Below are 15,957 nucleotides of genomic sequence, written 5' to 3' on the forward strand. Positions count from 1 at the left end.
TATCACCTGAACAAGGGGGAAGAGATCAATGTTGTATATCTTGATTTTAAAAAAGCCTTCGATCTGGTATCCACGATCACCTCTTGGCTAAACTGGCTAACTGTGGCCTCGACCTCACCATGATCCGCGGGCTGGGGAATTGGCTCTGTGGTAGGACTCAGAGGGTGGTAGTTGATGGGAGCCAATCATCCTGGTGTGTGGTCACTAGTGGGGTCCCTCAAGGCTCTGTCCTAGGGCCTTTACTATTTAACATCTTCATCAATGATGTGGACATTGGTGTCAGAGGCAGACTGGCCAAGTTTGCCGATGACACCAAACTCTGTGGTAAAGCATCCACACCTGAGGACAGGAGGGTGATCCAGGCAGATCTTGACAGGCTTATGAAATGGGCAGACGAGAACCTGATGATGTTCAACACCAAAAAATGCAAGGTTTTTGACCTTGGAAGGAAAAATCTGCAGCATCCTTATAGGCTTGGCAGTACTATGCTGGTTGGCACTACAGATGAAAGGGACTTGGGGGTCATGATTGACCACAAAATGAACATAAGTCTTCAGTGTGATGCTGCAGCTAGTAAAGCGAGTAAAACACTGGCTTGCATCCATAGATGCTTCTCAAGCAAATCCCAGGATGTGATTCTCCCTTTGTACTTGGCTTTGGTGAGGCCGCAGCTGGAGTACTCATCTAGTTTTGGGCTTCACAATTCAAAAAGGATATGAAGAAGCTTGAGAGGATGTGGAGGAGAGCCATGTGCACAATCAGAGGTCAGGAAAACAGACCTTATGATGAGAGGCTGAGAGCCATGGGATTCTTCAGCCTGGAAAAGCACAGGCTTAGGGGGCCACCTATAAGTTTATTGGGGGTATTCACCAGGACCTGGGGGAATGTCTATTCACCAGAGCGCCCCAAGGGATGACAAGATCAAACGGTCACAAACTCCACCGTGACCAGTTCAGGCTGGACATAAGAAGGAACTTCTTTTCTGTCTGAGCCCCCATGGTTTGGAATAGACTGCCACTGGAGGTGGTTCAAGCACCCACTTTGAATGCCTTCAAGACACATTTGGATGCTTATCTTGCTGGGATCATATGATCCCTGCTGACTTTTAATTTTATTACAAAAAAAGTCTTGATTTATGTGTGTGTTGTATATAGAGGTGATTGCAAAATAGCTCAAAATGAGATCGTACTTTTGTATATTGCGGGGGGGGGTATGGAGGGGTAGGGGATATGGAGGTATGGGGTTTGTGGGGGGATGCAGGTGTGTGTATATGGATGTGTGTGTATGTGGAGTGTGGGGGAGGGTATGGGGGTGTGGATGTGGGTGGATGAGTATGGAGGGCTTATGTGGGGTGTGTTTGTGGGGATGTGTGGGTGTCTGTGGGTGGCTGTGGGATTTGTGTGGGGTTGTGAGGTGTGTAGAGGGGGAGGGGGAGGGTGGCTGGGGGTGTTTGTGTGTGGGTTCTGGGGGGTGTGGGTGCATGTGTGGTGGGGTGTGTGTGTAGCAGTGAGCAGGGCTCCCCCCAGAGGCACACATGTGAGTGTATGGGCGTGTGCATGTGGAGTTTGTGGGGGATAGGGTGTGGGGGGTGCAGTGTTTGTGGGGAGTGTGATTGTGTGTGTGGGGGAGGATGTGGTTGTGGTGCTTGCATGGGAGAGTTTGTGGGTATGTTGGGGTGTATTTAGGAGTCCCCCCACCCCACAACAGCTTGGAGCCCATGTGTCCTGTGGCACCTCCCTGCCACTGCCAGCAGCATGTAGCCTCAGTCCTGCATCTGCTCCAGATTTATCCCCACTAGAGCAGATCAGTGAGAACATGGGCACAGCCCTGATCTGGCCCACCCTGCCCCAAGCATGCTCTTCATCACCCACCTGTGGTGTGTCCTGCAGCTCCCTGTGCATGCAGTGGGGCTGGGGTGGCTCCACAGCTGGACTGTCTTTCTAGGCAGTCCAGGTTGTAGTGCCTGCTTCTGACTGCCACTGCTGCTGGCCCCAGCCTCACGGTACTGGTGGGGACTTGTGCTCCATAGCCCCAGCCCTGCACATCTTATGTCTGATGTGGCCTTGACCATCCAGGCTCAGGAGTGGCAGCATGGGACAGAAGCTGTTGCTCAGCACGGGGGGAAAAGCAACCCTTCTCCCTCACCACCACTGAGCCATTCCTTCTGCAACCACCTGGAGCCTGGAATATACCAGATTGTCTTGCATCAGGCTGCCCAGCAGGGCAGCGGTGGCAGTGCAAAGCAGATGCAAGGCAGCCCAGCACGGGCTCCAGGCAACTGCAGCAGGAATGGCTGGTAGCTGGAAGATGAGGGGCTGCTTTTCCCCATGAGCTGAGCAATAGCTTTTATCCCACACTGCCTCTGCTGAGCCTGGATGGGTGAGTCCAGAGGAGGCATGGGGTGTGCCGGGTCAGGGCTGTGTGGTGCAGGTTCCTGTCAGTACCATGGGACTGGGATCAGTGGTGACAGCAGCTGGAATGAGCTTCCACTGCCTGGTCTGCATAGAAGGGTAGTCCAGCTACAGAGCGATCCCAGCCCTGTTGCATGACCAGGGGGTGGCAGGAAGTGCCACAACTGGACTGTGCCTGGGCCAGGAGGGACTGAGGGACCCACCATGGGCCAGACAAAGACTTACCGTGGGCCAGATTTGGCCTGCAGGCCATATTTTGCCTACCCCTGTCTTAAGTCCACCTCTCCACCATCCCCACCTCAGCCACTTTCATCTTTCTGTGAGGGAAACACTGACTTTCTCTCCTATCATGTTTGACTGCAGTAGGAAGCAACAGGGTGAGCAGAAGAAGGGTTTCTGAGGCTGCTTTGAGCAGATGACAAGGTTATTTGGGTAAATGTGATATCTTTTATTAGACCACGTGAATAGTTGAAAAACTGTTCTTTACAAGCTTGCTTGTACCTGAAAGCTTGTAAAAAAGATTTTTTTCCAACTATTCAGTTGGTCTAGTAAAGGCCATCACATTTACCCAAATAACCATGTCTGCCTATGTCCTTAGACCAACATGGCTACAATGAACACCCTTTGAGCAGCTGAACTTTCATAGAAACAAATGTGCTTCTTCCCTCACATTTGTTTTTTTTTTTAAGAATGTGCTTTATCAATGATCAAAACACCTTTGAAAGTGAACAAACCTCTCAAAGAATGCTTTTCACTTTCATAATAACTTACTGTTTTCAGCACCACAGAAGATGGCATTCTGCCAAAAGTAAGTCCTGCTTCTATCAAAACTATGGAAAAATATTCAGTGCTCCCTAAGATTTTAACTTCAGGAATTAATGCTTTTTTGTAATTTAGATACTTCACTTGTGTATGCAGGCTGGTTTCTCACAGCTTCTAAAGAAACATCTGGATTTAAAATGCAACATGGGATATTAAGGTTGGATATTAGGAAGTAATTTAAACTAGGAGGTGACTCAATAAAGAAACAGGCATAGTTGACTCTCCATCATTGGAAGCTGTTAAGTTCAGGTTAGATAAACAGTTGACTGGGATAGCTTAGACAGCCTTGAGCAGGAGCTTAGGATATATGACATCCTGAGATCTCTTACAGTCCTGGTTTTTCTATGATTCTGTGCAAGCCAGTGAAGAAAAGCCTTGACAATTATTTCTCCCCAAACGATAAAATGCTGTTGGCACATGTGGGTGACTTCAGAATTCTGTTAGTTAAAGCTGAAATGGAGATGTTTATAAATTTGGAGGAAGTAGGAGATAATATATGTATATTTAATACAAATTTGTAGACATTATATTTGAAACTGGTGTGATATTTTTCCCCTCTTCATCGCCTATGTGAATGAATCTGTAAAGGATTCTGCTAGCAAATTTGAAGTTGTGTTCCCTGGTATGGTGAAGGTAAGGTCATTGACACTGAGAAAGCCAACACTACACTAGAATATTTACCAACAGCTTGTAAACAAAGCAAGAAGCAGATATTTTTCCTATTGTCCTGGATCCTTGCTCCCGTTTAAATCTTTCAGAATACATTCTGCCTTGCTGAATCCATTATTAAATAATGTACAGACATGCAAGCATTGTTTGCTCTTGCTTTGAGTTTGCTTTGAACAAAGGTGTTAGATGCAAGTAGAAGAAGTTATGTGAAGCCATGAGTAAAACAAGGCTTTAGAGACCACATTATTCCCATGTGTGGAGTAGATAAATATTGAGGGTGTTTGAGCTGGATTTTGTAGTCTCTCCTCTATCTACTGCACTCTTAGAAGCCCCACAGCAGTCTGTACAGCACAGTGTTTATGAGAAATGGGACTAGAGGGGGTGGGAGACCATTGTCATTATTTTCTGCCAAGCCCATAAGTCTCCAAGCAGGAATGGAAGTGGAATCCAAATAGCTTGAAACTATAAAGCCTTATTCTGTAAGCAAAGATCACTTGCATGGAAGAACTGACATTCATGTCAGCATTCAGAGCCCAAATCTGCAGGATTGGAAGTCTACAGATATCTATACAACTACCCCCCTGCCAATTTTCATTGATCTGAGATAAACCTCCAAGGTCATCTCTAGGACAATTCCAAAGCCCTATTTCTCCTCCTTTTGGTATCTCTGCAGGAGGGAAGAGTGGTGAACAGCGGTGAACAGTAGAAAATGTTAGGCAGGAGCTCTGCTAGGATTATTCCATCAATTTATCTACATCATTTTGTATTTTTATACAAAATACACTGTTTTCCACTGTGGTATGTGAATGCTGCATAGCCTTTGTTATCAAGGCTATTCATTTGGGGCAGAGGTCCTATGGGAAAAATAGTAATCATGTAATTAAAGATAGTATCATACTGTGCCACTATATGATCAGCCTCCCTCTCAAATTAAACATCAGCAGATATCTTTAGATTCACAGCAGAGTCCTTTGCCACTTGAACTAACAGAATACCTGAGAATGCAAGGAGACTTTTATCAGTTCTAGGCCAAAAGAGAAAAAAACATGCTTTACCAGTGGACTTCATTTTATTTCCTAACCAGCAGATGTTGAACCCTCGGACTCCTGGGTCCAATGTTAGGGCAGTGGGTTCTAGTGATCATAATGTACTGTCTGTCTCTATATTTCCCAGTTTGTCCCTGCACACTTTTGCCCTCCAAACCAATCTCACACTCCCTTCCACCACCATCCCTTCTTTTGCTCCCATTTTTCTTGCCTTTGTCCCACTCTACCAAGTCCACTTAGTAGCAGCCCTGAATATTTTATTCCCTCACTAGCCCACTTGCATTCCTCAGCTTTCTGTATCCAATGCAAGCTGTTCCTCCTCTTCCTAGGGGCTTATGTGCAATCAGAGAGAACATAGAAAAGTAAAGTAAAACTCTTCTGTTGCTCTCAGTTCCTGTGTCCAGTACCACTTCATCACTCAGCAGCAGAGGAGCAATTGCAGGGAAAATCCTGCTTTGTCTCCGCCAGAGATAAAGCATGTACAATCTTTCTGTGGGATAGCATGTACAATCCACACACAGGGAGGAGATAGACTCAGGTTGTCAGATTCTAACACATATCACTTGAGTGTGTGCAAAAGCTTGTGCATTGGCAACTTTTTTCTAAGGATAACAAATGACACATACTTATATCACAACAAACTGTCCCTTCCTACCACAGATTTCTAGTCCTTACTTCAAATGAGGGATGAGCAAATGCTTCTCATTGAAACAACAGTAAGAATTATTTTTAACACAGAGAACATTTTACAGTTTTTCCTAACCCTGTTCTCATATACAGCTGAACTGTGTTACCAGGGGGAAAAGCTTTGCATGGGGCAGACACCCATTACAAATAGTCAGTCTTAACAGTTTGCATTGTAAAGCTCTATGCAATGGAAAACAGGGTCTCATCATAGAAAGTACTGGACAACTTTATAGATACTGTTAACCATGCCATGTATAATAAAATATTTTAACAGATGTATACTTTAAAGTCTACTTTATGAAACAAAATAATCAAAATTCAATATTATGCACCAAAGAATTAAATTAATACAACAAAGAAGTTGCAAGGCAAAACATGAGTTAGTTAAGAAATGGCACAATTAAACTACAGATTGAATATGTGTATGCATTATGATGTGTTCAGGTACCATTCTTTAGTTAATATAGAGGGTATTAAAGTAACCTACTTTAAGTAATTTAAGTAATGTTTTCCAATAGGCATTTTGTCTAAGTAATAAATGTAGGGTTGGTAGCTGGTTAACTTTGCTTTGATTTCTAAAATCAAGGTTAATAACTTCCATCATTTTATAATAACTTAGTACCATTTTAATTTTTAAATCTTCCCACCTAACTAATCTAATAAACAGAGTAAAGACTGTGTGTAAAACTGTGTTAACCATTGAAAACAATAAAAGATAGCACCATACTTTCTATTTCCAGCAAAAAGTAGAATGACAAAATGTCTTTTCCTCCTCTTGCATTGAACAGAATTGTACAATTGGTCTGGCACATGAAAGACGAGGATGCAGAAACCACTGTCAAAAGCAGAATATCTGGTTAAATGAAACATTGGTTTGAACTGGTATGGCACTTCATATATCCCCAGCGTAGTGGAACATGTCAGATACAGGCTTGCATTCTATTCATTACAACTGCTGCCAGACACAAGTATGATCAAAGTGAGTTGTGTGAGGAATACAGGATTAGACCAATGTTGTATGAAAAGAGCCTTGCATATGGTTGACTTCTGAACAGTTTATTCTTTATACAGAGAACATTGACTTAGAGACTGATGAAACTCTGCACTAGAAAAGGTTAATTCTGCTTCTCTTTCTTCATGCTAAATAGTCTTTTGACCTTTCCCCCTTAGCTACAACATTCATTGCAGCCATTAGTTGCAATCATTAAGGGTCATATTTTTTACATCTGCTGTTAATAGTTACTGGTACTATGCAGTTTGAACTTCAGATAACTAATTTCTTTTCTCTCTTCCACTGTCATCTGTATGGTTCTAGCTGTTCTCATTGGTCTGAAACATGCTTGGTACTCTGGAAAGGCCAGATTTGAACTAAAGACTCTAGTAAATGTTGTCATGAAGTGGGGTTTCAGATTGATAAGTAGTCATTGATGGACAGTGGAAATATGAGAGGAGTGGGGAGACAAATTACTTTCACTGTATGAACTTGGCCTGAAGCTTCGCAAAAGGATAGGAAAAAAACACCGAGTCACCGAATTTGCTGAAATGTGAGTCAGAGTTTTGAAAAAAGAAGTGATAGCCACACTTGCATCCAGTCAACCGTTATGAAACAGACCCATAGGAAAATTCAGTAGTATCAGCAGGACACACACTGCCAGCAAAGACCATGTCTTTGTGTCAGGAAGCTACCTTTGTTTCTCCCCAAAATCTCTGCTCGGTGACAATTTGATTAGGATGGGCCCAGCAGAGGAGACACACCTTTACTCTCTCTCTTTAGGTAACCTGAGATGGATACATTCCTGAGGAAGTGGGGAAACCTGCTCCCTCTGCCTACATGACTGGTATCAGCTACCTGGGTGAGGGGCATCTACCTGGTGGGCTAGAGTCTGCCTGGCAACTAGTAATGTATTTCAAATTGGTTGGCTGACAGCCAACAGGTGCTGGCTTCCATTGGACCAGGTGAACGAGGTCACAGGGGCCATATAAGTTAAGACTGCCCAGGAGGAAGGGGCAGCAGCCATGCGGGGGACTTAGACTTAGAGAGAAGCTTTACCATCTGAAACTGGCTCTCTTCTCCATAACTCATGAGCTAGGAATGGCCTGCCTCCAGAGGGAATCTCCAACAGCCTCTGGATGATGCTTGTGAGTAAGCTGCTCGAGATCTGGTTAGATATATAGTTGGCAGTAACTCAGATGCGTGATGAAAAGGCTACCTCAGCCAGACTGTTTTGCTTTGTGGGATTTCTACGATATTGCTCTGTCTTGTACCCTATTTTCACCCTACACCTGTAATCAATAAAGTTCTCCTTTTTGACTGGTGTAGGTGACTTATTGAGGGGTGGGTCTAAATTATGCCTAAGAGGCCTCTTAGCTCTGCGGACTAAGTGAGACTTTCCTTTTTGGCCCCCGACTTGGGTAAGTGCCCCAACTGCCTGTACTGGGTCGAGTACCCATAGGACTATTAGGCCTGTGTTTCCCTGATGACACAGGGCTGAGACAGTCCCTTCTCGGGGTGGTGGCAGCTTACGTGACCCCCAAGCTAGCGAGTGTGCTCCGAGAAGGGGGTCAGCAGGACGCGAGGCACCCATAGGGAGGCACTCGGAGCCTGGAAGATGGTTGGGCACAGGGAGGTGGGTGGCTCAATGCAGGAGTGCCCCCCTACTGGCTAGCCATAGTCTTCACTTCAGAAGAAATACAACATAAGTATAGTGCTTTTAAAGATATACAGACTGTTAAGAATTACTGTTATCAGTGGCGACACAGGGGGCTCACAGAGGTGCATGTGCACCACCCTGACAGCAGCATTCCCAGGCAGGGGGGCAGGAAAGAGCATTGGTGCTCCCCCGAGAGCACCTGCCGGGGAGTGTGCCAGGAGAAGAAGGCCACCTAAGGCTGATCCTGCTGACCCAGAAGTGCCAGTGATGCACTGCTGCCAGTTGCGGATCATCAGGATTGGCTGGAGGGACCAACCCCCCAGGTCAGCAGGATCAGCTGTGGGGGGATCCCCTCTGGTTTGTGGGTTTGGCCATGGGGGTGGTCGCTAACTGTCCACTGAGGGAAGCGGGTCAGGGCTCAGGAGGCACCAGTCACCCATGATTGTTACCCTGATAAATAGATGCAAACCAGCCAGACAAGTGGAACTGTAGGAAAAGAGGGGTTAAAATCATAGACAATTAGGATTAGAAGGGACCTCAGGAGGTCATGTAGTCCAACCCCATGCTCAAAGCAGGACCAGCCCCAACTATATCATCCCAGTCAAGGTTTTGTCTACCTGGTCTTAAAAACCTCCAAGGTTGGAGATTCCACATCTTTTTTGGGTGGCCTGTTCCAGTGCTTTACTATGCTCCTGGTGAAAAAGTTCTTAATATCAAACCTAAACTTCCCTTACTGCAACTTGAGACCATTGTCCTCCTGTTATCTGCCACCACTGAGAACAGTCTAACTCCATCCTCTTTGTAACCACCCTTTAGGTAGTTGAAGGCTGCTCCTAAATCCCTATCATTCTTCTTTTCTCCAGACTAAATAAGATCAGTTCTCTCTGCCTCTTGTAAGTCATGTTCCAGCCCTCTAACCCTTTCTGTTGCCCTCCATGGGACCCTCTCCAATTTGTCCACATGCTTTCTGTAGTGGGGTGCTCAAAATGACACAGTACTCAAGATGTGGACTCCCCAGTGCCAATAGAGGGGAACAATCCCTTTGATCTGCTGGCAACATGCCTGCATTCTGAATCAAAATAGTGACAACACTCCTGCCATTGTGAATCAAAGCAGTGGTTCAGTTACTCCTGTCTCTGACAGTACCTAGTTCCAGGTAATTAGAGGAAAAGACAAGATCCTCTGCAGAAGGCTGTTGTAATATAATTTGTTAAGAAGGAAAGTTTTTACCTAACACTTGCTAGTTTGAGGTTGGTTTAGGTCCTAAAATTTTTATTTAAATCTTTATTGTAGTTCTGATTTTTTTGAGGGTTTCCTTTTGCATCTTAAAAACAAATAACGTGATCCTTTGTTTCATGTGTACTAAGTTCTTGGCCTCAATGATATCTTGTGGCAGTGAATTCTGCAGGTTAATAGTTCATGGTGAAAAACCCTGAGTCAGATTGAGAAATGGAAAGAGGTTCCCAGCATTAGGGACTGATGATTCGAAAGGAAGAATGTGAAAGGAAGATAACATGGGGAAACAACTATCTGACCAAATACACAGAGGAAATTCACTGACACAAAGCTAAGTTTGGTGTAGGGAAGAAAATTGGATTTCCATTTTCAGCAAGCCCTTTTGCCCTTGCCTTTCTCAAAATACTGGTATTTTCTAGTACTCTACACCCTCCCACATAAGATACACACCGAGAAGGCAGAATGTAGAAGAAAAGATTTCCAGAAACATGGACTAGAGTTCTGTACTGATGCTCTGAGTGCAACAAAATAGCAACATATCTTGATATATCCCATTATGCAGGTTGTACAATATCAGACTGATGCAGGGTCCTTGCTGGGCTTGTCTATACGTGCATTTTAATAACTGTTTTACTGCATATTAGAGCACCATGTCAAAAACTGTGTTAATGCACTCATGCACAGTAAAATTAGGCTACTGTGCATTAAACATCACTAAAAAAGCACGTGTTGTGCTACTGCACAGGAGGGCAGCCTAATGTGCATTTAGTTAGTACCTGACATTAGAGGTACTAAATTTAATGCACAGTAGCAAAATTGCATTAATGAATGTGTAGACAGGGTGGGCAAAATACAGCCCATGGGTTGGATCTGGTGCACTAGGCACTTTTATCCAGCACATTGCACGCACCAATGAATGGTACCCCACCGAGCCCTTCTGCCCACGAGAGTGGGAGCAAGGTGCCTGTTATTTACACCCCGCACCAGCATACCTGATTGTCCCTCACTCCCACACTTATGGGTAGAAAGGCCTGGCCCAGCCAGCAGCAGCTTCTGTGAGGGGCTGCTACTGCCACTTTTGCCACCACCAGGGGACCTACTGAGCTTTCCTGGTGTCCTGCTAGCTCTGGACAGCAGGTAGGGAAATGACAGGAGTAGGGGCAGGGCTACAGCTAGGCAGAAGTGCAGAGCATAGGGCTGGCAACAGTGCAGAGCCCAAACCTAGGGGGATGGTGGCAGTGCAGAGCGCTGGTGGGCAGCGTGTGGTGTGGCAGCCAGAACCAGGGGGTTAAATCAAAAATATATGTGTCGCAGGGCATTGAAGTGCCCTGCACCTAGAAAGAACGACAGGTGCTGTTTGCTGGGGCAACCACAGTGGTCAGCTGACCAGAAGGGGGCAGGGCCTGGCTGATATAAGCAGCACAGGCTGAGGCCAAGGAAACAGTTCCCCTCTGGCAGCTGAAGAAGTTGGAGCTCTGTTGGAGCAGGTAGTGCAGAGAAGCCCGATGGCCTGAAACAGCTCCCGTGTGAGGAGACCAGGTGGAGAAAGCCCTGGGTAGGGATTTGGGAGGATAAACAACCATGGCTTAGAGTTTATGTTTTAGCCTGGAGGCTCCATTTGAGTTATAGCAGGTTGGCTCGAGTTATTCTGTTTTGTTTGTTGTTACACCGGAGGTCCGGGTGAGGCTATAAGGGGTTGGAGGAGGCCTCATAGGAGCTCCCCAGTAGCGTGGGGTTCCTGGTGCCAGAGAGGGCACAGTAGTCAGGTGCCGGAGAGGGCACAGCAGTTTGGGGGCCAGGCACAGCTAAGGCCACCTGAGCCCCAATTGAGAGAAGCCCCCGAGAGGGCGAGTGCACAGAGAGAGAAGCCCCCAAGAGGGGTAAAGCCCCAGAGAGAGTGAATGCACAGAGAGGAGCCCCAGAGAGTGGTGAAGCCCCAGAGAGGGCGAGTGCACAGAGAAAAGCCCCGAGAGGGTGAGCAGACTGAGAGAAGCCCAAGGAGGGTGCAAGACCCAGATAGGGGGTCTGGAGGCTAGGCACGGCTACGGCCACCTGAGCCTTGATTGTGAGGAGCCCAGTGGGGCTCAGGACCTGAGAAAGGGGTCTGGGGGCCAGGCATGGCTATGGCCACCTAAGCCTCAATTGCCGGGATCGCAAGGCAAGGCCCCAGGGAGGGCGAGAGTATCACGTTGAGCCCCAGGGAGGGTGTATAGGAATAAGAAGCCCCAGGGAGGGCGACCGTATAGAAAGTAGAAGATAAGCCCAGAGGGCATCCACGAGGGTGCGGACACTAATAACTGAATCACCAACGTCTGGTACATCTGAGAGGTTTGGGGCGTGGTATTAGGGGTGGTAGGAGCCATGCATAGCCTATAAGGCTGGGTGCACCAAAGCAATCTTTACAAACAGGGGCCAGGATAAATAAGAGCACCATGCCCAAGGGGGACAAAAAGGCAGCCTCCCTTATAATACTTTAGTCATCAAAGACGTGACGGGTGAGAACAAGGGTGCTTGATCACCAGCTTGGCACAGTAGGGGGCGCCAGGAGAGATCACGGCTGCTCCTGGGTCCCCACCCTGTGATAATATGCTCTTGGAAGCATCTGGTAATTGTCTTAAGTAGTTAAGATTAGCTAATGTAAAGCTTGTAAATTTGCAACCTGCAAGTGGAATTTGTCTGTCACAATTTAACCGAAGTGTTGAATCTAACTGTTTGCACTGATCATGGGACCACTGAACCCCCAAAATAAGCAGAGCTACAAGATTAGCTGATCTAACATGTTTTTTAAAGGTCAAGCCATAACCACATCTGACCACCTAATATAATCAGCACATTACAAAGAATCTAGAAATAAAAAAACTAAGGAGTTGAACCTAGGCAGGTAATGCTAATTTCAAACTTTAAAGTAATGTGGTGTAATTTGCTTATTGGGTGAACCTGAGTTCAGGTGGTAACCTTTCATGATAATTTCTAGCACCTTTTGATCTCATAGGGTAATATCTATAGGGCAAGATTGTGAGTGGCTCTAAAGCCAACAGAGTAGCATGAGATAAGGTATAAAGAAGCACTTATGTCAGGTGACCAGCATGAAGGATGGGACAGAAGGACCATTGCTGTACCACGGCTGGACCCCGGACTCCCAGTGTGAGTGAGGATCAGATACTGATCGAGGGACTTCCCAGTGACCCCTCAGACGGTGTTGATAGGGGACACCTGACTTTGCTGGAACAACTTGGTGTGCACCTGGCATAGAGGGACTGCTGATAAGTTGCCAACCCATGTGGGAACTCTTTGTCATTCTATCTGTTGTTATCATTCCCTATTAGCTCTTTATTACTGTACTAGCTGTTTGTCGCATTAACCTTTCTGTTAACTGTTCAATGCTAAGCTATAAGTAAATTTGTCTTTATGTCACTCCTGACTCACCTCCTCGATCCTGAACCCAGCAGCCTCATGGCTGATACACTCACAGCACCTAGCCACTGTGACAGTGTGGGTGTGAGGGGGGTGGGAGGAGTGGGCACCTCCCCCACATTCTGCCCATTGCATGAAGTTGTGGTAGGCAGTGGTGGCAGCAGCAGCAGCAGGCGAGGGTGCTCAGGGCACTCGTACCTGACACAGGCACTGGTGCCCAGTGGCATGTGGCTCTGGGCAGCACTGCACATGTGGGTGAGGACCATGGCCTGACCAGGCTGCCTCTATCTCTGGAACTCCCCACCATGCATGTGCAGCCCACACATTCATGTGTCATGGGAGGGAAGCCCCACTTGCTGGAGCTGGCTGCCTTTCCCATCCCCTGCTGAACAGGTCCCAGGCATGTGCTGGAAGTGGAGGGGAGCCACAGCTCCAGCTTCCTCACCAAGTCCTGGGGCCTGCATGGCAGAGTGGCAAAGGCAGCCAGTTCCAGCATGTGGGGCTTCCCTCCTACAGCACACAAGTGTGGGGGCTGCATATGTGTGATGGGGAACCCCTGTGATACAGGCAGCTTGGCCAGGCTGCACTCCTTGCCACGATGTGTAGCAGTGGCTGGAGCTACATGCTACTGGGCACCATCACCTGTGCCAGGCATGAGCACCCCAAATGCACCTGCCTGCTGCTTCTGCTGTGCCTGCGGGAATGTGGAAGTGTCCCCACACCCACCTCACACCCTCCCTCACACCCCACAAATGCTACACACCCATTCCCTGCCGCAACAATCACCCACATATACAACCCCCAACATACTCTATGCCCCACACAGTCACACCCCCTCACAACCCCCCACACACCCACACTCCAGCATACACCCCCCACCCTCTACCATACACACACACTCTGTCAGCTGAAATAATGCCTGCCTCTGGTATAGATGCACCCACTGAAGCATAAATGTAAGAAGTGTCTTGTCACAAGTGAACCAAAACAGATTATACTTGTGTAAACTATAAATGCTAAACTAGGTCACCAGATTTTGGAGCAAATTAAAGTTTGTTTCAGGTTTTCCAGGCTGAAACTGCTATCTTTCTTGGCCTCTTCTATATATTTGAGATGCCTAGTCATGTACCTGAGAACTTCTGACAATCCAATCTTACCATTATTTTCCCCAAACACATGGAAAGAGGCAGTAAGGTCTATATACATCATGGGTACATACCAGCATTAAATTTAGATCGACCTGACCAAGGTTTAAATTGGTCAAAAATGACATGTCCAATCTAATGAAAATGAGTTAACCCAGTCTAAGAAGGGGTTAACCTGATTTGGTGAATTTCTGCATGCATTTGCAGCACAACCCCCTGGTCCACCCCTGTGGACTTGCCAGCCTTCCTGGACTTGCCAAGCCCTGGCTGTACCTGGTAGCTCCTGCTGTGGACTTGCTAGACCAGCCCCCAATGTCACCAGTTCCTCTCCCCACCCTGAGTTACTTATCTTGGGCAGCCTGAGCTGCTCATGGCAGTGGCAAATGCCTGCACATGCCACTCCTGATCTAGGCTCGGGAGACTTGGAGTAATTTTAAGCCACTTAAAATGAGACCAGGTGTAGTGTATGTTTGCATATACCCCATGTTTCTGTAATGGCAGAACTTGCAGAGAGAAAAAATGCAGCTAAAGAACCAGTAAGAAGTCACAAAGGGAAAAAAAACAAATATAAAAGAAAATCTTCAGAAAATACTGAATAGGGCTGAACAACTGAATGATTTGCTTTGGCAGATCATAATCAACACCATTGGTAATTATAACCCTGGCCTCCCACCCTGAGGTTTAAGGTTTGATTCAAAATGTTTTGTTGTCAGTGAGTTTAGGAACAGGTAGTGCTTACCATGCTGGAAGGAAGGAAGTACACTCTACTAATTTCAATTTTAAAGCTCTGAAGTCCCACCAGTCACATGACAGAAGCAGAAAGCTAGGAGGGGGAAGATGTTATAACAGTGTTTGAAGAAGGAGAATATTAAGCAATGTTAAATGAATAAAGGTTTCCCCACATCCCTTTATATGCCTGTGTTGTCATAAGCAGTACAGTTGGTGCCACCTGAAGCAAAAGCTGCTTGAGATTTTGTATGATGAGACCTTGTTTTCAGTTGTGTGTAATTTTTCCAAATATTAGCTGAAACTTTTTGTGCATTTGTCTTCTTTAGATTGAATTTCTTCTTGGGGTGAGGGGAAGGAGGAGGGAATCCTAGCAGAATCAGGCCACTCATTTCTCTGAACATAGTTAGGGGAAAATACCTTCTTTTGCTCATATATCTCCATGCAATGGGATCTTAAAATTTGGAAGAGGTCACACTGGTGTCACAACTGTGCATCAGCCTTGCCAACCCCATGAGAATCAATAATATTTAGCCTTGAAAAAGCTCAGATTTCACATGTGCCAGAGAGACTCTGGCAGTGGAATTCATCAAAGATTATATCCGCTCTGAGCAAATTCTAGCTTGGGGCAGAAGGCACTGAGCACAGCTCTCACTATAAATTACTCTCCCATACAACAAAGTGATGTAATAATACCAGGCACTGGAACTGAAAGCAGGGAAACTGTCTCCCTTCTGCAATCAAGCCTTGCACCGCTAGAGCCCAGGCAACAACGAGAGGAGGAACGGTCAGCTAGAATGTGAAGTGGTGAGGAGCTGTTCATAGGAAGAGGGTGTCCAGCAGCAAACACTAGACAAAGAACAGGCGTGTGGGGAAAGACTAGAGTGTGGGAACAAGGAGAAAGTGAACTTTGAACTGGGATGTGGAGCTGAGAGATGGTAGTAACTTGCACTGGGACAAGGACCATCTGGAGGAGGTGGGGGCAAATAATTTGTAATCACTGTGGTATACTCCCTTCAAAACTTCTTTTAGAGGGCAAATTTATCTTTGCCTATATCCCCTCCAATCTCTGGGTCTCAAAATTCTATGCAATCACATAACCCCCTAGTGGAAAAAACTACCGCTTTATACAGGATAAAGTGAGAGGTGG

This window comes from Crocodylus porosus, unplaced genomic scaffold (genome assembly GCF_001723895.1).
Source record: "Crocodylus porosus isolate Cpor-Errol unplaced genomic scaffold, CroPor_comp1, whole genome shotgun sequence".
Taxonomy (NCBI): domain Eukaryota; kingdom Metazoa; phylum Chordata; order Crocodylia; family Crocodylidae; genus Crocodylus; species Crocodylus porosus.